This window comes from Lissotriton helveticus, chromosome 1_1, assembly GCF_964261635.1.
Source record: "Lissotriton helveticus chromosome 1_1, aLisHel1.1, whole genome shotgun sequence".
NCBI lineage: Eukaryota > Metazoa > Chordata > Amphibia > Caudata > Salamandridae > Lissotriton > Lissotriton helveticus.
In genome coordinates, this window is record NC_136057.1 from 1,620,936,310 (window position 1) to 1,620,960,026 (window position 23,717).

General features: G+C 41.6%; 2 long non-coding RNA genes across 2 annotated transcripts; both read right to left on the reverse strand.

Annotated features, from left to right (window-relative positions):
- Positions 1-15,121: 15,121 nt before the first annotated feature.
- LOC144773759 (uncharacterized) lies at positions 15,122-16,253 on the reverse strand. Its single transcript, XR_013600058.1, has 3 exons — positions 16,178-16,253; positions 15,947-16,061; positions 15,122-15,263 (listed from the first exon to the last, which is right to left on the reverse strand). It is a non-coding gene; the product is annotated as an uncharacterized LOC144773759 (long non-coding RNA).
- A 4,442-nt stretch (positions 16,254-20,695) lies between these two features.
- On the reverse strand, positions 20,696-21,828 carry LOC144773763 (uncharacterized). The gene is made up of 3 exons (XR_013600059.1): positions 21,753-21,828; positions 21,522-21,636; positions 20,696-20,838 (listed from the first exon to the last, which is right to left on the reverse strand). It is a non-coding gene; the product is annotated as an uncharacterized LOC144773763 (long non-coding RNA).
- Between the last annotated feature and the right edge of the window lie 1,889 nt (positions 21,829-23,717).

A 23,717-nucleotide genomic window follows, 5' to 3' on the forward strand; every position in this document is an offset into this window, starting at 1 on the left:
TGGACTGGCTGAGCTGGGAAGAAATAAAAAAACAGGCGGACAGCGTATCCCCGAGCATCTGGGGATCGCATTTGAAATCCAGCGTGAAAGAGCTGGATCTGGAATTAGTATGGACAACGGGGTTGGACAAAGTAGGTTTAAGTAGATCAGCTAACGCAGCAGCAAAAAGGAAATCCTTTTTGGAGGACAAAAATACTCTTACAAAACGTCGGCATGGATGGACCATCATCAACTCCTTTACTGCATTAACACCTCAAGCTTATCTCTCATCTCATTTTAGCGGGTATTTAAAAAGAGCATTTACAGACTACCGGATGGGTCTTCATGTTTCGAAAGATTTATTACCATCCTGGAAACGCACACAACAGACGGAGCAATGCCGTCTTTGCGGTTACAAAACCGAAACTCTAGTCCATCTCTTATGTGTATGTCCAGCTCTTATGGCTCATAGGCGACGACATTTGAAACCCATTTTTAATGAGCTAAACATTCGATCAGGCAGGCACGCAGTAACAAGCTGGCTGGGAGGTTCCTCCATAATCCTGGCATGCCGGGGAGTCAAATTCCTGGCAGAGATGAGAAAATGCCTAAGTCAAGTCGAGCAGGGGAACACTGAGGAGCTATCCCATCGGAAGTTACAAATTGTAAAAACTCTTTAACACTCTGAGACGGCTTGAGACACCCGGGGCGAAAGTTAAAAAAAAAAAAAATTGTATTTTACATGATTATTTAGACGCTGAGCAGTAAGAAGACCTGGAAATTTTGTTTAGTAATGTTATTTTACCATGTGAAATTTGTAATAATTTTAATTAATTATGCAATAAATCTTTTTGACTTTGACACTGACAGAATAATGACCTGAAAATATCGACTTACACAAATATCGAAGCAGGAATATCGAAGGCAAGAATATCGACATCCTATCTACAAAATGGTAAGTACAAAAATATCGTAGTTAAAAATATAGTTTTTTTTCTGTTAAACAAAATGTGTAAAGTAAATTATACTTATAAATAAAATAAACATAGTTAAAATATTTAATAATGTTTAAAATGAATAAATAATACATATATAATAATACAACATTAATTAAACATATACATAAAATATATACTATATACTGACTTAATAATACGTTTTAATAATTATTATAATAATTTAGAAATACAAAGTAAATAATTATGTTTAATAAAATACAAAAATGATATATACTTTCAATATTGTTAAAACTAATTATATACTACATTTTCTAAAATAATCCCAAAATTATTAAATAGCTAAATAAATAGAACTACTATTCAAAGTCCAAAAAAACGACAGTAATGAAAACGTTGGATAGAGTAGGACATAAAATTACTATTCTCACTCCATAAAATGCAACAATAGGGAAAGTGTTGGATAGCGTAGAGGTAAAAATGACTATTCCCACTCCAGAGAGTGCAACAGTAGGAAAAGAGTTGGATAGCGTAGGGGTAAAAATGACTATTCCCACTCCAGAGAGTGCAACAGTAGGGAAAACATTGGATAGCGTTGGGGTGATAATTACTATACCCACTCCAGAAAGTGCAACAGTAGGGAAAGCGTTGGATAGCGTAGGGGTAAAAATTACTATTCCAACTCCAGAGAGTGCAACAGTAGAGAAAGCGTTGGATAGCGTAGAGGTAAAAATTGCTATTCCCACTCCAGATAGTCCAACAGTAGGGAAAGCATTGGGTAGCGTAGGAGTAAAAATGACTGTTCCCACTCCAGAGAGTGCAACGGTAGAGAAAGCGTTGGATAGAGTAGGGGTAAAAATTACTATTCCCCCTCCAGAGAGTGCAAGAGTAGGGAAAGCGTTGTATAGTGTAGGAGTAAAAATTAATATTCCCACTCCAGAGAGTGCAACAGTAGAGAAAGTGTTGGATAGCGTAAAGGTTAAAATTACTATTCCAACTCCAGAGAGTGCAACAGTAGAGAAAGAGTTGGATAGCGTAGGGGTAAAAATTACTATTCCAACTCCAAAGAGTGAAACAGTAGGGAAAGAGTTGGATAGCGTAGAGGTAAAAATTACTATTCCCACTCCAGAGAGTGCAACAGTAGGGAAAGCGTTGGATAGCGTAGGGGTAAAAATTACTATTCCAACTCCAGAGAGTGCCACAGTAGGGAAAGCGTTGGATAGAGTAAAGGTAAAAATTACTATTCCCACTCCAGAGAGTGCAACAGTAGGGAAAGTGTTGGATAGCTTAGGGGTAAAAATTACTATTCCAATTCCAGAGAGTGCACCAGTAGGGAAAGCGTTGGATAGCGTTGAGGTAAAAATTACTATTTACACTCCAGAGAGTGCACCAGTAGGGAAAATGTTGAATAGCGTAGGGGTACAAATTACTATTCCCACTCCAGAGAGTGCAACAGCAGGGAAAGCGTTGGATAGCGTATGGGTAATAATTACTATCCCCACTCCAGAAATTGCAACAGTAGGGAAAGCGTTGGATAGTGTAGGGGTAACAATTACTATTCCAACTCCAGAGAGTGCAAGAGTAGGAAAAGCGTTGGATAACGTAGAATGAAATATAACATACTTATAAATAATTTTAGTATTTAAAATAATTAATAATTTAATTTTTAAATCCCTCTACATCATTTATAAATACACATTAACAATTATTAAAACCATAATTATAATTGGATAATTAATTAACAATAAATACCAATAAATACTAATTAATAAATATTAGTTACCAAATAATAAATATTGAACAATAAAATATTTTTCATAAGAAAAAAAATATTGTTTGGTAAAAGTTGATTAACAATTTAAAAATATTAAACAATAAAATAGTTTTTGATACCAAAAATTACTTTTTTATTAAACCTTAATTACGAATTAATAAAAAAAGAATTACTAATTAATAACATTTTATTACCACGTAAAAATATGAATTACCAATTAAAAAAATAAATTACCAATTAAAACATTAATTACCAATTACAAACATGAATTTCCAATTAACAAATTTAATTACCAATTAAAATAATTAATTGGCAATTAAAATAATTAATTGCCAATTAATAATTAATTAAACATATAAGAATTAGCAATACCAATAAAGAAAAATAAATCATTACTCAATTACAATTAAATTTCTTCCCACCCAATTCCCCTATAAACCCAAAACCCGCTACATAACTTAAACGCAAACATTTATTTAAATAAATTTACAATTCCTAAAAAATAATAATCAATTTAGTAGGTTAAATTACTTCCCACCCTATTCCCCTATAAACCCACAACCCGCTCCGATACTAAAACATAAAATTGACTTAAAAATAACATTATTAATATATAAAAATAGTACACATAATTTAAAACAAGTAAAATGCTTAACAAAAAACATATAACACATACATAATAAATACATAATGAAATACATAACAATAATGCAAATATCGATATTAGTAACATCGAGATTAGTAACATCGATTTATTTGATATCGATATTACCAACTTCGATATTACTTACATCGATATAAAAAAAATCGATATTACTTACCTTAGGGTCGATATTCTGTCCAGCGATATTCTTGACCTGGATATTCTGTACCTTCGATATTTCCAACTCAATATTACTGTAGTTCAATATTTAGTACATCGATATTTTGACTGTGCACCAAATCAGATAGCAACCTCCCTTGATAAAGCAATAACAGCTGGATTAGACAAAATTGCCCCTCTTACCAGGGTCAAAGTCAAATCTAGAACCGCCCCATGGTTTATGGAGCAATTAAAGACAGCGAAGCTATCCGGCAGAACATCAGAGCGAAAATGGAGAAAAACCAGAGACTTAACCGATCGTGAATCAAATAAAAACATCCACCACAGTTATATGGAGGACATCAGACATGCGAAAAAATTGGTTCTCCTAAACAGAATAGATAAGGCGGCAAACTTGTGTAAGGAGCTCTATCAAATTCTAAAAGAATTTACAACACTTCCGACCCAGTCACTGACCTCCAACTCCCAAGAATGGACTGACTCTCTCTCCAAATTCTTTGATGACAAAATTATTGCCATCCATAACTCCTTCCCACCCCAAGTAAATAAAAAACACTCAGAAAATACGCTCAGTGTGTCTTCTGCCCCCTTCACATCTTGGCTGATTTTTCCGAGTGTAACATCGAAGCAGTGGGGAAAGTTATGCAGAAAATAAAATCAGGCTCACATACCGATTCTGTGCCACCAAAATTCTTCCCAATCATCGCACTGGTACTATTAGATAGTCTAAATGATCTATTTAACAGATCACTATCGCAGGCCGAGTTCCCGAAAGAATGGAAAGCTGCCAGGGTCAGGCCAATTTAGAAAAAACCTTCTGCCGATCCCAAACTCCTTCTAAACTATCGGCCCATCTCATTGCTCCCCTATTTTGGAAAGATGCTGGAATCTCTAGTAAATCAACAGCTCGTCACCTATCTCGAGAGCCATGGGCTACTGGATCCCTCTCAGTCTGGCTTCAGGGCTGCCCACAGCATGGAGACAGCAGTGGTCAAGTTAACAGATAACATCAGGTTAGCTTTGTACAAAGGTCAATCATCAATCCTGGTCCTGCTTGACCTATCCGCCACCCTTGGCGCCATCTCCCACAGCATTCTAGAACATCGGCTCTGGGAGATTGGTGCCAGGGGGAATGCCTTAAAATGGCTCAAGAGCTGACTAAAGATGGGAGTGCCACAGGGCTCCATTCACAGCCCTACTCGTTTCAATCCTTACATTACACCATTGGCCAAGGTGATCAGATCTTACGGCTTTGATGTTGTATCATACACAGATGATGCACAGATCTTGGTCACTCTTGGCCCCTGACCCAGCTGAAACAAAACTGTTTTTCAAAGAATGCATGTCCCACGTTGATAGGTGGATGAGCACAAATCGCCTTCAATTAAATGGAGGAAGGTCCGATAATTGTACTCTTTGGCATGCCTAGGAACACAAACACTGGTCCCATGACTAGTGGCCTCTTAACCATGGGCCCCTGTCCTACCCCAAAACAGACAGTTCGGAATCTGGGGTTCCTCATGGACAACAAACTATCAATGCAAAGTCAGATGAACCATGAAGTAGGCACCTGCTTTGGAACAATGCGTAGCCTACGAAAGGTTTTCAAATGGATCCCAACTGAGGCCAGAAAACCATTAGTCCAGGGACTAATAATGAACCATTTGGACTATGGAAACGCTTTGTTGTCCTCAATTAATGAAGACCTTCTCACTCGGCTTCAGACTCTACAGAACGCCGCGGCTAGGCTGGTTCTCAATCTTCCGCCTAGATCCTCTTCGGCCCCCAGCCTAAGATTTCTACACTGGCTTCCAATTAGAAAGAGGATTCAATTAAAAATCCTCTGTCTAGTACATAAAAACGTGTACGGATTCGGCCCGGCACATTGGTCCAAAATACTAAATTGGTACCAGCCTTGCAGGTCCCTGAGATCCTGTAATGAATCATTACTTACACCTTTCAGAATCCGAGCCGTCAGAAGCGGAGGAAGATCCTTTTCTTTTCTTGCCCCGACATTTTGGAACAAACTGCCCATAAATCTGCGCACAATCACTGATCACAATAGCTTTCGCAAGAAGCTAAAAACATGGCTGTTTGACAACTAATCAAGCAATCTTTCAGAGCTGTGTGCAAGCACCATGAGACTTCCGAGTGATATGTGTACTGAACAAATGTCCCTGATTTGATTTGATTTGATACTTTAATTGAAGCCCACAACTGACTCAAGCCAAAACTGACCTAGAAGAGGAGAGATATAATCAACCTTTACAGCACTAACTATGTATTCTCTGGCGATCAAACTGAGTGCCAACATGGGGAGGTTGGGAGAGTTGGATGGTAAGCCTCTGTTTCATATGTTTGTTAAGTTGGGATGGGCCGTCAGGCACTCTACTGAGTTGAGGGGGCGGGCAGTTGGGGGTCCATCATGCAGGGATGCAGGGTGGTGGGTGGATCTGGATCGGGAAGGGAGGGAGGGAGCTCAGATCTCTTTAATGGTTTTGTTTTATATGTTTGTATGTTCAATGAGACAAGGGGTAAATGTCCATCACCATGGTTCAAGTATGATAGTCAATACCTCTCGCTTGACAGTGACTTACTGGACAAAAAATCATGAAGAGCCGCAGAACAGGGTAAGAGTGGATTGAAAGAATACTAGTCACCACATGACAGGACAATCTCCAGCTGACCTTAGATGAATGACCTGGAATGTAAATGGGTTAGTAGATAAAGTCATAGTACTCCAATTTATTAAAAGACACTCCCCTGACATTGTTCTTTTGCAGGAAACCCATCTTATGGGTAACATGTGTAACGCCCAAAACCGATGGGGATACAAAATGAAAGTACATGCAGGTTACAAGTCGGGGTCAAAGGGTAGAGGGATTCTACTAGAGAAAGGACTCCCCCTCATAATCGATAAGACTTGGTCAGATAGACTGGGTAGATATGCAGTGCTCTCAGGGACTTGGGCAGGTGAGGTGATTAATATCCTTTCGAATTTATATGTCCCCAACTCTGAGGGACTTGACCCTGGTCGACTTGGGGGGGGACTTTATACTTGATCTCCTGCTGGGCCTTCTCTTAATGGGAGGTGACTTTAACATGTCACAATGTATTTTCTGGATCGCTTACCACCCAGGGTCACAAATCTCACCTGAACATGCCTAATGGAGTTTCTCTTCGCGCTAGGCCGGATTGATATCTGGAGATCACTATATCCCAACACACAGGAATACACCCTTTCCTCAGGGGCACATACTTAGAATAGACTTCTTAACATTCCCTGCTTTACATCTCCCACACTTCACGGATGTGAAACACTGGGCAAGAGGCATCTCCGATCACTCCTCCTATGGACAAGATACGGGGGGTATCCCACACCGCAAGGGCCCAATTGCATTTTAACCTTCAGTACATTAAAGTGCCAACAATAAGGAAAGGGTCCATTAAAGCCACTGAACACCACTTTCAAGAAAATACACATTCAGTCTTCGGCACAGGTACTTTGGGAAGCTTAAAAGTCAGTTGTCAGGACACAAATGAGAAAAGAGAGCAAAAGTGACAGAGCTTGGGCAAGACATCCTAGACCAATTAGTGTGGAATTACAATGAGAGCTTGCAGCATTCATTAAAATGTAAACAACAAGACTATATAGACTGGGCGACAGAGGAGACCAGGAACAAAATCACAGGATCTCAACACTGAGGGGTCGATTCCGATTCGGATAAAACCACTCCGAATAGCCGCATGGAGCATTTTTCCTGTACGAATCGTACCCTGCAACGTCCCCCGTATGTACCACGAAGTAAGATTCGTACCATGAGCAGGACTCCGTACGAATTGTACAGAGTCCATACGAATCAAATCCCCATACGAATATCCCTCGGAACCCGCTGTACACTACATCCGTACGGTTTGCTGCTTGTTTTTCCGACCCAGCAAGTACGAATCGTGTTGGGTACGCACCATACGATGCTTTTTTATGGGAGACGAAAACATCCGGAGAAGCAGAGTTCCCCTCGAAACAGGTACGGAACGCCCCCCCTCCCCGGGTACGGTGCGTACACCCCATGATTGAAGGAATACGCACCATACACCTGCGATCATGGGGTGTACGCACCGTACCCCATGTTTGCTGGGTGTACGGTGCGTACACCCTGCGATCGCGGGGTACGGTGCGTACACCCCATAATCGCCGGGGTACGGTGCATACCCCTGCGATCATGGGGTGTACGCACCGTACGGTGTGTATGTAAATGTGTGCTTTTCCGTACGAATCGCCCTTACCTGACGTGGACCGTACGAATTGCGTCCTCATCCCCCGGTCCAGATCGTACTCGCCGGTTCGTACTGCATGTTCACTATTCGTACGGAGAGGGCTCCGGATACGAATCGTACGGACAATTTTTTTCCCGAATCGGAATCGGCCCCTGAGTATATGAGCTTGGCGACAAAGCAGGAAAACTGATTCCCTGGTTCGACCAGTGCGATAGAGCAAATCGATAGGTTGCAGCCATCAGCTCGACTACCAGGGAAATCCTCCGAGATCCTCCAGAGATCGCTAAGGCCTTCGCCAATCATTACTCTCAGAACTATTCTGCATAACCGGTATCTTCGGAACATGACTCTCTGGAGTTCCTAGCAGATATGACCCCCAGAAGAAAATCAGCTACTTGATAGTGACCTCAATGAGGACGAAATAATTCAGGCGATTAGAGCCCTTAACTCAGGTAAGGCATTGGGTCCAAATGGTATACCAAATGAACTACACAAGCTCACAGCTCCTGCTACTGCATCACATCTGCTGGCAAAGTTTGATGAAAGCAGGACGCTTGGCAAGCTCCCCATAGATCAAAGGCTGGCCACTAGAGTAGTAATTCACAAGGAGGAGAAAGCACAGGATCAATGCATGTTTACCAACCTTTCTCATTGTTCAACACAGAAGCCAACATTTTAGCTAAGCTATTAGCCTTGAGATTTCTTACTATACACTCAGCTTTAGTTCATCCGGACCAATCTGGCTTTATGCCAGGTCGTAACACAGCATTGAATCTAAAACATGGATCACCCTGGGTCCAATATTAGCGAAACGCAATATAACCCATTTTAGGGGGCAGAGGCCCCACCAACCCTTTGAGACTATAGGTAGACATGGACTGGTGTATGATGGCAAAAAAATTAGTCTATGGGAATAGAGGGGTACATTCTGTCAAGACCTAAAGGGGTGAGGAAGGACCCTACCCGTCTGGAAGACCATCGCTGGGTGCTGGGGGATCACACCGTCAGTTTACTCCCGCCGCCGGTGCCACCACCAAGCCCGGCTTCTGTGGGGAGGAACTACGGTTCCCAGCGACCCCTGTGCCGGATCCCCGATGCCCACTTCCTGCCTTGCGCACCCGGAGGCGCATAAACCCTCGTGGCTCCCACTGAGGAGCGGGGACATTCTGTCAAGACCTGAGGGGTGAGGAAGGACCCTACCCGTCTGGAGGACCAACGTTGGGTGCTGGGGGGGGGTCACGCCGTCAGTTTACTCCCGCCGCCGGTGCCACCACCAAGCCCGGCCGCTGTGGGGAGGAACTACGGTTCCCAGCGACCCCTGCACCGGATCCCCGACGCCCACTTCCTGCCTTGCGCGCCCGGAGGCGCATAAACTCTCGTGGCTCCCACTGAGGAGCGGGGACATTCTGTCAAGACCTGAGGGGTGAGGAAGGACCCTACCCGTCTGGAGGACCATCGTTGGGTGCTGGGGGGGTCACGCCGTCAGTTTACTCCTGCCGCCGGTCCCACCACCAAGCCCGGCCGCTGTGGGGAGGAACTACGGTTCCCAGCACCCATGCGCCGGATCCCCGACACCCACTTCCTGCCTTGCGCGCCCGGAGGCGCATAAACTCTCGTGGCTCCCACTGAGGAGCGGGGACATTCTTTCAAGACCTGAGGGGTGAGGAAGGACCCTACCCGTCTGGAGGACCATCGTTGGGTGCTGGGGGGGTCACGCCGTCAGTTTACTCCCGCCGCCGGTGCCACCACCAAGCCCGGCCGCTGTGGGGAGGAACTAAGGTTCCCAGCACCCATGCGCCGGATCCCCGACGCCCACTTCCTGCCTTGCGTGCCCGGAGGCGCATAAACTCTCGTGGCTCCCACTGAGGAGCGGGGACATTCTTTCAAGACCTGAGGGGTGAGGAAGGACCCTACCCGTCTGGAGGACCATCGTTGGGTGCTGGGGGGGTCACGCCGTCAGTTTACTCCCGTCGCCGGTGCCACCACCAAGCCCGGCCGCTGTGGGGAGGAACTACGGTTCCCAGCGACCCCTGCGCCGGATCCCCGATGCCCACTTCCTGCCTTGCGCGCCCGGAGGCGCATAAACTCTCGTGGCTCCCTCCGTGTCGCGGACGCGCGCGGACGGCGCCGGGCGGAGCCCGGGCAGAGGGCGGGCCGTCTGCGGCCGTCAGGGGACGACAGAGGACAGGACAGGCCATATCCCTTGGTCGTTACCATGGGGAAACGCAAGCTATTGAGACAGGAACATGACTGTGAAGGTAAGAAAGCGAAGGTGGCTAAGAAACAGGATACGATAATCTCTTACCTAACCACTGCCGTGAGGGCTTTAAATGAGGACATTGCTATTGCTGGAAAGGAATTAGGCCTGGGTGCTACAGATACATCTCCCACCGTGTTAGACCAGGCTCTACCACCAGTTCGTGTCCTCCCTATCCCTCTTGAGCCTGCTGTTGTCATCATACACCCACCTCAGGCTCCCATACCCCCTCAAGAAACACAGTCTATGGATCAAGAGAATCCTGGACAAGCACCAGTTCAAGAGCATAGAGATCGTAAGGGGATGAAGGGAAACCTCAGGCACGTAAAGAAGGGCAGCAGGAATAATAAATCTACCCTGGATCCGGACCTACCTGATAGAGCTGAACTGAATACAAACGATACTTGGCTGATATAGTGGAGGGGATGTTTGAGTCTCGTTTGGAGCCGGCTCTCATAGCCATTGCCAAGGACATTGTGGATACCCTAAACTCCTGTGTACACAAACTATTGGACAAATGTAAACACATTGATAATTTCATAAAGGAGTATAAAGCAGATCCCTGTAGGCCAATGATCTTGAAGGATGGGGGGCCAAAACCTAAAACACTTTCTAGGCCGTGTGTAGTAAATGAAATACCTGGGGGGCAAATTTGTGAGGACAGAATTGGGCCCAGAGACTCACAGGTAATCATAGGTGGGCAGTCTGGTCCTCCTGTAATTGCACAACCTTACATAGGGGACCAGAAGACTAGTTTACCACCAACTACTCTCAGCAAACCTACTGTGAATAGGAACCATATTTTGAATCTTCCACCAGATGCGGCACCCTTAGTAGCTGTCCTAACTGGAATTCCTCCCCTGAAACCGGGAATGTAAGAAACTGATTATGATCTGTTGACTAGGGCACAAACATGGTGTTCCCAATTTTGTAGTGGTGGAGATGATATTTCTAAGAATATCATCTCAGCAAGGCGGACAGAGTGGGTAGGCAGGCGGCAAAAATGCTTACCAGGGGACTGTGTGGTTATTAATTTTAATTACCCCAATGTTGCGAACAGAATGTTTTGGGATGGGTCTGAACTCACGGGTACATGCATCAGGCCTTTACCACTGGGATACTTTTATCCACTCCAAACTGATATTCAGAACAATAGGTCGGCCCCCCGTCCCACCAGTGGTTGTACTATAGGGAGGTCTTATATAAACAATTGTTCCTACCAGGCTAGACAGGCTAACTTAAGAAAGGGGGGTTGGAATACAGTTCCCCTTAGTAAAAAATCATCCCCTGTCAATGATAGCAGTACACATATACCCTTAGAAAATAGATTTATTCCACTGACAAATATGGAAACAAATGACTGACTAGTTAATCATGACTCAATTAATGAGGATAGAAGACCGAGGTCAGGTAGCAGATGCTCACGAAAGATTTTAAGTTGGAACATTGCAGGTCTAAAAAATAAATGTAATGATGCATCATGGATTAATTTCATTCAAGGCCATGACATAATAGCCTTTCAAGAAACCTGGGACTTAGATAATAGCTTTTGCTTAGATGGCTTCTCCTCCTTTTTCGTGAAGGCTGTCCCAGGCTTGGGAGGTCGACCCAAGGGAGGATTGCACTTGCTGACCTCACTAGACCTGGTAGGATCATTTAAAAAGCTTGACTTTGCCTCTGATAATCTATTAATTGTGGAATGGGGTGGCCCCAACCACACCACTATTTTGTTAATTAATTTTTACAATGTTTTAGAGAGAGAAACACGTAACTTTCATCTCAGGGCCGTAGAGCGCTTCTTAGACGAATATAAAAGTCTGCATAGCACTTCATTCGAAACCGTGTTAATGGGAGATTTTAATATTCACCCTTGCAGATGGGATTGTCTGGCGGAACAGCAGATGGGCCCCGTTGGGTCCTCCGCCGTACATTTTGAACACACTCAACAGGGGGAAGCCCTGGAGGCACTGCTAGCCAGTTTTAACCTTTTTGAGGTAGATGGGTTTAGGGGTGAAGAGAGGATAGCGACATTCAAAGGGAGAGAGTCTGGTACCATCATTGATTATATATTTGTTTCAGTAGGCCTGATTTCTGTAGTTACCTCATACAAAGTTCAGGACTCGGCATATAGTGATCATAACCCCCTTATCCTGGAGTTGGATCTAGGAGATGTAATAATCAGACGAGATACCACTGGTATGACTACAAACACCCTGAAACTAAAAGATCAGTTCAGGAGGCTTAACTGGGCAAAGATAGTTCCTGACTCGTTTTTGTCAGAACTACTTATCAAGGCAGATTCAGATTTTGCGGTCTGCCTTGATATTACGGCTTGTGGAACCAACATCATTGAAGCCTTTATTTCCATCTGTAATAGGGTCAATCAGGACTTAAAAATCAAATCCAACGTTCTAGCATCTAACCACCCACGTTGGTTTGATGGTAACTGCTCCAAAGCACATAAAGCACTACTATATGCTCTGAAACAGAAACCAAGGAACAGGGAGGTTGTAATTAGGCTGAGGAGCGCTTATAAACAAGCTGTAGCTGCGAGGAAGAAGGCCATTAAAATTGCAGCATGGAATGATCTTAGTTCAATAGATACCCAGAAGGATAGCGGTAAATTCTGGGGCATAATTAACCATCCGTATTTCTCCAGTACAGAGAATGCTGCCCTGGACTGTGTGATTGCAGATGATCTATGGGTAGCTCATTTTAGTAAGATTTATGACAACGAGGATGTTACTACAATTACACCACCCGATCCCATACTCACACATAGTTCCCGACCGTTACAATTCGAATTGGCTGATGTTGAAAGGGCAATTGTGGACACATCAAAAAATAAAGCCCCGGGCCCTGACGGGGTCCCAGCAGACTTATACAGGACTCAACATACTCTATGGGCCAGGGTCCTTACAAATGTTTTTAATTCAGTTAGCACTAAAGGTTTCCCCCCATCCTGGTCTACATCAACTATAATACCGGTGTTCAAAAAAGGCCTGAGATGTGACCCCTCCTGTTACAGACCAATTTCCTTAATCAACTCTGCCGTTAAGATCTTGGGCAGAGTGATTCTTTCAAAACTGGAGGATTGTCTGAAAGATGGAGGGGTCCTCTCTAACCTTCAGTATGGGTTTCGTGCAAAAAGAGGCACATTAGACCAATGCCTCAATTTGCAGATGCTCATCAGTAAGTATACTCAGGCGAAGGATGGCATGCTCTATATGGGGTTCATGGACCTGTCATCGGCCTTCGACCTGGTAAATCGGGGGAAACTTTGGGAAATCCTGAAGAATCTGGGAATTGATATATCCTTGGTGAATTTTCTAGATACTCTTCACCGAGGATTGAAGGCGAACATCCGTGTTAACAGGGAAGGGGGGTGTACCCGCCACTTTGACTCTAAGTGGGGGGTAAGGCAGGGATGTATCCTGGCCCCTCTGCTTTTTACCTTCTACATAAATTCCCTAGATAAACATCTGGAAACAGCCACCCAGGATACCCCCCATGTGGGTAACTCTGCAGTTCCGGTCCTCCTCTATGCAGACGATGCAGTACTGCTGGCCCGCACAGGACTGGGGCTGCAGAGACTTTTAGATTCTTTTGGTGGCTTTATGGAATCATTAGATCTGAGGGTGAACAGTAAGAAATCCCATGTCATGGTGGTTGGAAAACGGTTAAAAACGCACAAAACACTGCCCTTTTCCTGCAATGGTGCAGTTCTATCTATTGTCCCAGTATTTACGTATCTTGGTGTCATTTTTGACTTAAAGGGAAGCTGGGCCCCTCAAATAAATGCGAAATGCTTAGCGGTCGCAAGATCATCCTCTGCCCTAATGGACTTTGCAAGGCGGTTGGGATCTAGGCCTATGGAGGCACTTTTATCTATTTATAAATCTAAATGCCTTTCTATAGCGCTGTATGGGGACTCACTATGGGGCTATCTGCAACAGGATAAATTACAAAAAATTGAGAACAAGTTTTTAAGGATCCTGTTAGCTGTCCCTCAATCCACGCCGGTGTTTACATTACATACTGAGTTGGGACTGAGCTACATCTCCGATCTCATACGCTTAGCCCCAATAATGTGTTGGGCTAAAACCTGGATAAACAAGGAGATTTCACTGAATCATGCTATTTTAAAAGATGTAATGGCACTTGAAAAAGCACATCAAATACCCTGGTTATCTTACATTAGAGATGTCTTTGCTAAATTGGGGCGGCATGAGCTTTATTATTCCCCGCATCTGTTGCAAAAAAGTGATTTGAAGTGGATAAAGATGAATTTTATGAGAATGGTTGCGCAAGAGCGGGAAAATGTGGAAATGAATAAACCTCTCGTCAGATTCAATTATGTTTTAAAGACTACTCCACATCTAGAACCATACCTCAGAATTGTATCAATACCACATCATCAACATCTCTTAATTAGATTTAGACTAAATATTGTTCTGCATACTCTGGGTATTTCATATGTGTGGGGGAAACCAGACCTTACACCCCCCTGTAGTTGTGATAAAGTCTCTCCCCAAACACTTTTGCATTTCATTATGTTTTGTCAGCACTATTCTGATATCAGGAAGCAACATCTAGTGCCACTGTTAAGAGAAGCAGGGTTTACCCAAGTCAAACCAGCACTGATGTTTTTACAACTGTTAAGCACTCCGAAAGTGATGTTTGGGGTTGCTAGCTTCCTGGTGGATGCTGTACGTAATAAGAACAAGAGAGTGGCATTTAGAGACTTGGAGAAGTGATCATATCCCTCTGTTAATGATTTTGGTATTTTTAATTTTTAGATATGCCCATTAACACTAATTGCTTTTGTGTAATCTTTATATGTTATATGCATAATACTGTATATTACTGTGTTAACAACAAGGACCCCCTGGTACGGATCAGTATCCTGGGACAGGGTAAACAATATATGTAAAATAACACTCCCAGGCATAAACTTAAACAGAAACACAATAGAGTAAACAAACAAACTAATAGAGTTTCAAAAAAAATACATTTTTAATTTGATTAAAAAAAAGCAATTAATAACAGTCAGTGCATTGATCAAAGTTAATAAAAGAATCCTAAACTAATACATATGGATTCACAAAGAGATTTTTAAAAGGAGGTTAGATGGTATCCGGTCGACGCGTTTCAACATAAAATTATGTCTTCATCAGGACATTTACCATCCAATTTCTGTAATAAAGATTATAACAAGATTTTACTAATTTATCTTCCTATCGTGAGATAATATTGCTCTACTAGTTTTAAGTTTGTTACAAATTTCTATTGGTTTAACACATTTTTGATATAATATATGATATACCGCTCCTTATATACACATCTTACACCTATGCATATGCAAGTTAATAGTCTATACATGCCAACAGCGAAGTACAATATATGAAATTTGTGCATTTCCAAGGGTATACAGTCAATCCCTAGTTAACTAACATCATTCTTGAATATATTTCTCTTTTTTTTAAATTTTAACATCAGAAAAAAGCGGAAAATTCCCCCTGCTTTTGAATTCAATGATTTAGCTCACTGGTTTAGCTCACTGGTTATTTTCCATGTTGTATAATACATTTAATCATTTCAATTGTCTTCGTTTGCGTGTGGCTTTTTGGCTCGAAAATGAACCCAGTTAAATTGTAATTTTTAAATTTAAAAAAGGTAGAAAGATAGAAAGAAAAAGATAAAAGGAGGTCGTAGCGATTTATGCATTTCTGCATTTCCTAAAATGAGGATGCATGTCATACTCGTTGTATCTCAGCTGATATCTTGAAGTTAATGCAGTACCTAAAAACATTTGCTGCACTCAAAGTACCTACGAGTATCTAGAACATGAATGGATTCGATGCATCTCATTCTCTTACCTAGAGATAGATTCACGTACAAAGGCACACACTCTTCTCTATTTTTCTGGCTGTATTACGGCTGTATAAGGGCTGTGTCATCAAACTCCAAACTTGGTATTTACTTAACAGTTATCTAAAAAGACAAATTAACATACGAGTAAGCCGTACGTCAACATTATGGTTTCCTTTAAAACTATTTATGAATCCAATAAGGGATTTTCACTAAGGAAGTTACATCTAGCCACTAACCTTGGATGTGTATTATTGATTTCATTGAGGCATTCATAACCTGGGTGTCTAAGTTTCAAACGGATAGTTTTAACCTATAAGTGAAAAACATATGTTTAAGTGTGTAACAATATTGGTTCGGGCTTCTTTTCAAATAACGACATATTTATAACTATCTTACCACTAAGAAAGTTTGTTTGATACATTCTTCTTCTGGGGTCTTTTATATCAATCTGGTACCGCGACTGTAAACTGATATGTTGAATAAAATCCTGACAATATAAAATGAGGGACCGGTCAGCGGAATTTATGTTACGCTACTAGTATGAACACACTACCTACGGCCATATTTCTAAATGTCACTTACCCAAATTAAACTGAGCGATGTTGATTCGAGGTACCGATTATATCAGGTGGTTAAGTTAAAAGGTCTATTCGGCGTAGGCGTGGGATGTTCTACTGCCGTACTCACAGAAATCCTAATGAGGAAGGGAGGAGCAGCCTATTAGTGACTCTGTTATATTATTCATTTTTGCAGGTTCACTTAAAGCGTGGCGGGGTAGACCTGGACAAGAAAATGCAAATCTTATCGAATAACATTCTCAAATGCCGATTGTTAGTCACCTAGTAAGCGAATGTACATGGACCCGGATGTGTATACATTACGCTTTTAATCATACCGCTTACCTATTTTTAATTGCGCGCTGTTCCCAAGCGTAGCCGTTTCCCACTCGTGGTCCGGTTCTTAAGTATGCGGCGGTTGAGTCTTGATATCTCTTTTTTATATATAGTGACAAGCGCTCGTTACTCCTATTGGTAAAGGTGGAGATTCTTAGTATTTACCAAAGAGAAGTCTAAAGTCAAGCCGGTTTTAAACTAAACAACCTACGCGGTCGCTTACCTGGACAGTTACACGAGGGTACAAATGGTGCCGGAACCTGCCGGTCGGTCAGGTATTCAAGAAAGAGCAGCCCTGATTTGCAGTTCAGACATTCTTTTATAAGGGCGATTATCATTGGTTTTCGTCACACCTAGATTCTTAAAGGGGAAAGCCTTATTTACAAGTAGCATATTATACGAGTGATCCGTGGCAGTTATCATAGAATTGTATTCTGCCAAGGCAAATCATTATTGAGGCCATGGCTGAAGGTCTTTAGAGAAAAGATCCAAAAAACTTCTCGTTTTTTTCTTATTTTCTCTCCTCCCTTCGTATTTGGTGTCTGGATCTTTTCCAATATGCGCCACCGTATTTCTGATGGGGCATGTTTGAATTCTATGAAATGCGAGACAAGCGGGGCAGTCAGTTTCTGAGTATTAATCGCTGACCTGTGCTCGGTTAGCCGGGTTTTAATTTTTCTTGAGGTCTCGCCCACATATCCTAAATTACAAGGGCATACGAGCAAATAAATAACATTGCTGGTATTACATGTCCATAGATCATTTGCTGTAATATTATATCCATTCAATTGAAAATTCTGACCTGATACGATGCCATCACAGGATTGACAGGAGCCACATCTTGAAGTACCCTTCACAGGGTTTGCACCCTGTATAGATTTCTGTACAAATGGGGGTCTTTCAAGGGTACCAGAATATCTGGATCTCACCACAAGATCTTTTAGATTCTTGTTTCTCCGATGTGCATACATCGGTTTCTTAAGCTTGGGTGTAGATGACTCAAGATTAAGTAAATGCCAATTGGCATTCACTATCTGTCTGATAGTTGCGTTTAGTGTTGAGTGTCGCGTGACACACACTAATTTTGATTCATGGACTGCATTTTTTGGTCTTAAGAGCGCATCCCGGTCGTAATATCTAGCCCTCTTGTAGGCCTCACGTACTAATCGGCGGGGGTACCCTCTGTCCAGGAATTTTTGCTTCATCTTTTCTGATTGCCTATCATAGTCTTTAATATCAGTACAATTTCGTCTCACCCTCAGGAACTGGGAGAATGGAATTCCATCCTTCTGACTCCTAGGGTGATAACTCGAGAAGTGGAGCAAGGTGTTTCTTGATGTGGGCTTAGAGTATAGGTCCACTTCCAGTGCATTGTTTTTGTTCTGGATATATATATCCAGGAATTCAACCTTGGCGGTGTCAACGTGGGCAGTAAAGCGAAGATTTTCGTCCGCAAGATTGAGCCACTCCAAGAATTCTCCCAAGGTCTGTTCCCCACTGGTCCAGATAAAAAAGATGTCATCAATGAACCTAGACCAGTGGGAAACAGACTCATGAAAGGGGGCTATCTCATTATATATGTTCCGTGCCTCAAACAGGGCCATATATATATTTGCTATGGAAGGGGCCATGGCTGCCCCCATGCTTACGCCCTTGATTTGCTGATACATATGGTCTCCAAATTGGAAGACATTTTCCTGCAATACTATTGAAAGACAATCATAGACAAACTGCTTGTTACACGGAATTTGGTGAAGATCTATGAACCACATGGTGGCATCTAATGCCCCTCTCTGTGGGATGTTACTATATAATGCTTCAACATCAAGCGTGACTAATAAGTCCCTATTTCCAATAAATTTGAGGTTTTCTACCTTCGCAATCATTTCTCCCGTATCTTTGATATACGATGGGGAGAGTGATACATAGGGTCTCAGTATATTGTCTACATATTTAGAAAGAGCTTCCGTTGGAGTGCCAATTGTGGAGACTATGGGTCTGTAGGGTGGATTCTGTTGATCTTTGTGCATTTTAGGGAGGCCATAAATGCATGCTAGTTTCCCCTGTGATTTGTTTAAAAATTCATACTCTTTTTTATTTATTATTTTCTCATCCAATGCTCTCTTTGTTATCTGCTGAATCTTCCTCACTACCCTGTCTATCGGATTAGTTGTGACTTCTCTATAGAACAAAGAGTCGTTCAGCATATTTAGCATATTCTCCTCATATGTAGTGGAGTCAATGAGGACAATGCCCCCTCCCTTATCACTGCCTTTTATTATCAGTGATTTATTGTTCTTTAAATTAAGCAAAGAATCATGTTCCTCTTTAGAGATATTATATTTTGATTTGGGAACATATCTAAGGGCTAATTCTAGTTTTGCTAAAACAACTTTTTCAAACATCGCCACCTCCGGACCAAGTTGGTCCAGTGATGGTGTGAATGTGGAAGGCAGGGCTACAATGTTATTAGTAGTATTGTCATGGTCTAATTCTGTTCTGTCCATAAAGAATTTATTCAGTCTTATTTTTCTGAAAAAGGAGTGTATATCTTGATATAGTTCAAATAAGTCAACATTCGCATGTGGGACAAATGTTAAACCTTTTGAAAGTAAAGATATATCTGGTGGTTCCAACTGATGTTTGGAGAGATTGAAAATCGGTATCACATCCACTGTCTCTGATATTGCCTGCTGCGGGTTTCCAGATAATGCTGGGGCTGTGCTTCCATGGGGTGTTGATATGTTTGATGTCCACGGGATGACGGTTGAAAGCGCACTCTCTGCCGTCCCCGTTTCGCTCCTCGGTCCCCTAAAAAAGGTTGGCGTAAAATTCTTCGGCCATTTTGAGGATTATAGTGGTCGTCCTCATGATAGTTTTGTTCGTTTTCAGATTCCGGGTCCGAGGAGTCAGAGAAATTATTTATTCTCTGTTGATTATAGTTTCCTTCCCCTTGCTGATTATCTGGTTTATAGAAGCTATCTCCTAAATATGGATATGCTCGTTCTAAAGTATAAAATCTCTTGTCCTTTGTGAATTTGTCTTGTTTTCTCTTAGTGAGATATTCAGCAAAGGATAGGATATCTTTATTCAGGGATTCAAGTTGCTTCTCAGCATCTGTTATCACTGTGGAGGTTTTTATCTTACTTTCTAGTTCTTCTATTTCTTTTTTTATATCTGAAGCTAACTCTTTCGAGGTGGAAATAATAAGAATCATTAAGTCCCTAGAGCACCTACTAGCTATCATGCTCCACTTGTGTAGAAATGATTTTATGTCCACAAATAGACCCGGGATATTCCTAACCCGTAATCCTAACGGAATGATAGCAGCTTTTAAATAATTCAACATGAATTCTCCATGCGCTTCAATTCTTATTAATTTCTTTTTCAGATTAGGTAGTTTCACTAGATCACTATTGCTTTGTGGTTTTAACATGAAGTTCGAGCCAGTTGGTACAGTGGTACCGACCAAGAAGGCAAAATCCTCATCCGAGAAACCAAATGTTTCCATATGAGCCATTTGGATTCTGAAGGTGAAGATGATGATAGGGACAGTAGGAAGAAAAAGACAGAGCGATAGAAGGAAATAATTCAAAGGTGCATAGGTGTATATCTAGCGGTAAATTAATACACAGGTGAATGAGCCGGTCCCACACGGATAACCGTGGGTAATACTGTGTTAACAACAAGGACCCCCTGGTACGGATCAGTATCCTGGGACAGGGTAAACAATATATGTAAAATAACACTCCCAGGCATAAACTTAAACAGAAACACAATAGAGTAAACAAACAAACTAATAGAGTTTCAAAAAATATACATTTTTAATTTGATTTAAAAAAAGCAATTAATAACAGTCAGTGCATTGATCAAAGTTAATAAAAGAATCCTAAACTAATACATATGGATTCACAAAGAGATTTTTAAAAGGAGGTTAGATGGTATCCGGTCGACGCGTTTCAACATAAAATTATGTCTTCATCAGGACATTTACCATCCAATTTCTGTAAAAAAGATTATAACAAGATTTTACTAATTTATCTTCCTATTGTGAGATAATATTGCTCTACTAGTTTTAAGTTTGTTACAAATTTCTATTGGTTTAACACATTTTTGATATAATATATGATATACCGCTCCTTATATACACATCTTACACCTATGCATATGCAAGTTAATAGTCTATACATGCCAACAGCGAAGTACAATATATGAAATTTGTGCATTTCCAAGGGTATACAGTCAATCCCTAGTTAACTAACATCATTCTTGAATATATTTCTCTTTTTTTAAAATTTTAACATCAGAAAAAAGCGGAAAATTCCCCCTGCTTTTGAATTCAATGATTTAGCTCACTGGTTTAGCTCACTGGTTATTTTCCATGTTGTATAATACATTTAATCATTTCAATTGTCTTCGTTTGCGTGTGGCTTTTTGGCTCGAAAATGAACCCAGTTAAATTGTAATTTTTAAATTTAAAAAAGGTAGAAAGATAGAAAGAAAAAGATAAAAGGAGGTCGTAGCGATTTATGCATTTCTGCATTTCCTAAAATGAGGATGCATGTCATACTCGTTGTATCTCAGCTGATATCTTGAAGTTAATGCAGTACCTAAAAACATTTGCTGCACTCAAAGTACCTACGAGTATCTAGAACATGAATGGATTCGATGCATCTCATTCTCTTACCTAGAGATAGATTCACGTACAAAGGCACACACTCTTCTCTATTTTTCTGGCTGTATTACGGCTGTATAAGGGCTGTGTCATCAAACTCCAAACTTGGTATTTACTTAACAGTTATCTAAAAAGACAAATTAACATACGAGTAAGCCGTACGTCAACATTATGGTTTCCTTTAAAACTATTTATGAATCCAATAAGGGATTTTCACTAAGGAAGTTACATCTAGCCACTAACCTTGGATGTGTATTATTGATTTCATTGAGGCATTCATAACCTGGGTGTCTAAGTTTCAAACGGATAGTTTTAACCTATAAGTGAAAAACATATGTTTAAGTGTGTAACAATATTGGTTCGGGCTTCTTTTCAAATAACGACATATTTATAACTATCTTACCACTAAGAAAGTTTGTTTGATACATTCTTCTTCTGGGGTCTTTTATATCAATCTGGTACCGCGACTGTAAACTGATATGTTGAATAAAATCCTGACAATATAAAATGAGGGACCGGTCAGCGGAATTTATGTTACGCTACTAGTATGAACACACTACCTACGGCCATATTTCTAAATGTCACTTACCCAAATTAAACTGAGCGATGTTGATTCGAGGTACCGATTATATCAGGTGGTTAAGTTAAAAGGTCTATTCGGCGTAGGCGTGGGATGTTCTACTGCCGTACTCACAGAAATCCTAATGAGGAAGGGAGGAGCAGCCTATTAGTGACTCTGTTATATTATTCATTTTTGCAGGTTCACTTAAAGCGTGGCGGGGTAGACCTGGACAAGAAAATGCAAATCTTATCGAATAACATTCTCAAATGCCGATTGTTAGTCACCTAGTAAGCGAATGTACATGGACCCGGATGTGTATACATTACGCTTTTAATCATACCGCTTACCTATTTTTAATTGCGCGCTGTTCCCAAGCGTAGCCGTTTCCCACTCGTGGTCCGGTTCTTAAGTATGCGGCGGTTGAGTCTTGATATCTCTTTTTTATATATAGTGACAAGCGCTCGTTACTCCTATTGGTAAAGGTGGAGATTCTTAGTATTTACCAAAGAGAAGTCTAAAGTCAAGCCGGTTTTAAACTAAACAACCTACGCGGTCGCTTACCTGGACAGTTACACGAGGGTACAAATGGTGCCGGAACCTGCCGGTCGGTCAGGTATTCAAGAAAGAGCAGCCCTGATTTGCAGTTCAGACATTCTTTTATAAGGGCGATTATCATTGGTTTTCGTCACACCTAGATTCTTAAAGGGGAAAGCCTTATTTACAAGTAGCATATTATACGAGTGATCCGTGGCAGTTATCATAGAATTGTATTCTGCCAAGGCAAATCATTATTGAGGCCATGGCTGAAGGTCTTTAGAGAAATGATCCGAAAAACTTCTCGTTTTTTTCTTATTTTCTCTCCTCCCTTCGTATTTGGTGTCTGGATCTTTTCCAATATGCGCCACCGTATTTCTGATGGGGCATGTTTGAATTCTATGAAATGCGAGACAAGCGGGGCAGTCAGTTTCTGAGTATTAATCGCTGACCTGTGCTCGGTTAGCCGGGTTTTAATTTTTCTTGAGGTCTCGCCCACATATCCTAAATTACAAGGGCATACGAGCAAATAAATAACATTGCTGGTATTACATGTCCATAGATCATTTGCTGTAATATTATATCCATTCAATTGAAAATTCTGACCTGATACGATGCCATCACAGGATTGACAGGAGCCACATCTTGAAGTACCCTTCACAGGGTTTGCACCCTGTATAGATTTCTGTACAAATGGGGGTCTTTCAAGGGTACCAGAATATCTGGATCTCACCACAAGATCTTTTAGATTCTTGTTTCTCCGATGTGCATACATCGGTTTCTTAAGCTTGGGTGTAGATGACTCAAGATTAAGTAAATGCCAATTGGCATTCACTATCTGTCTGATAGTTGCGTTTAGTGTTGAGTGTCGCGTGACACACACTAATTTTGATTCATGGACTGCATTTTTTGGTCTTAAGAGCGCATCCCGGTCGTGATATCTAGCCCTCTTGTAGGCCTCACGTACTAATCGGCGGGGGTACCCTCTGTCCAGGAATTTTTGCTTCATCTTTTCTGATTGCCTATCATAGTCTTTAATATCAGTACAATTTCGTCTCACCCTCAGGAACTGGGAGAATGGAATTCCATCCTTCTGACTCCTAGGGTGATAA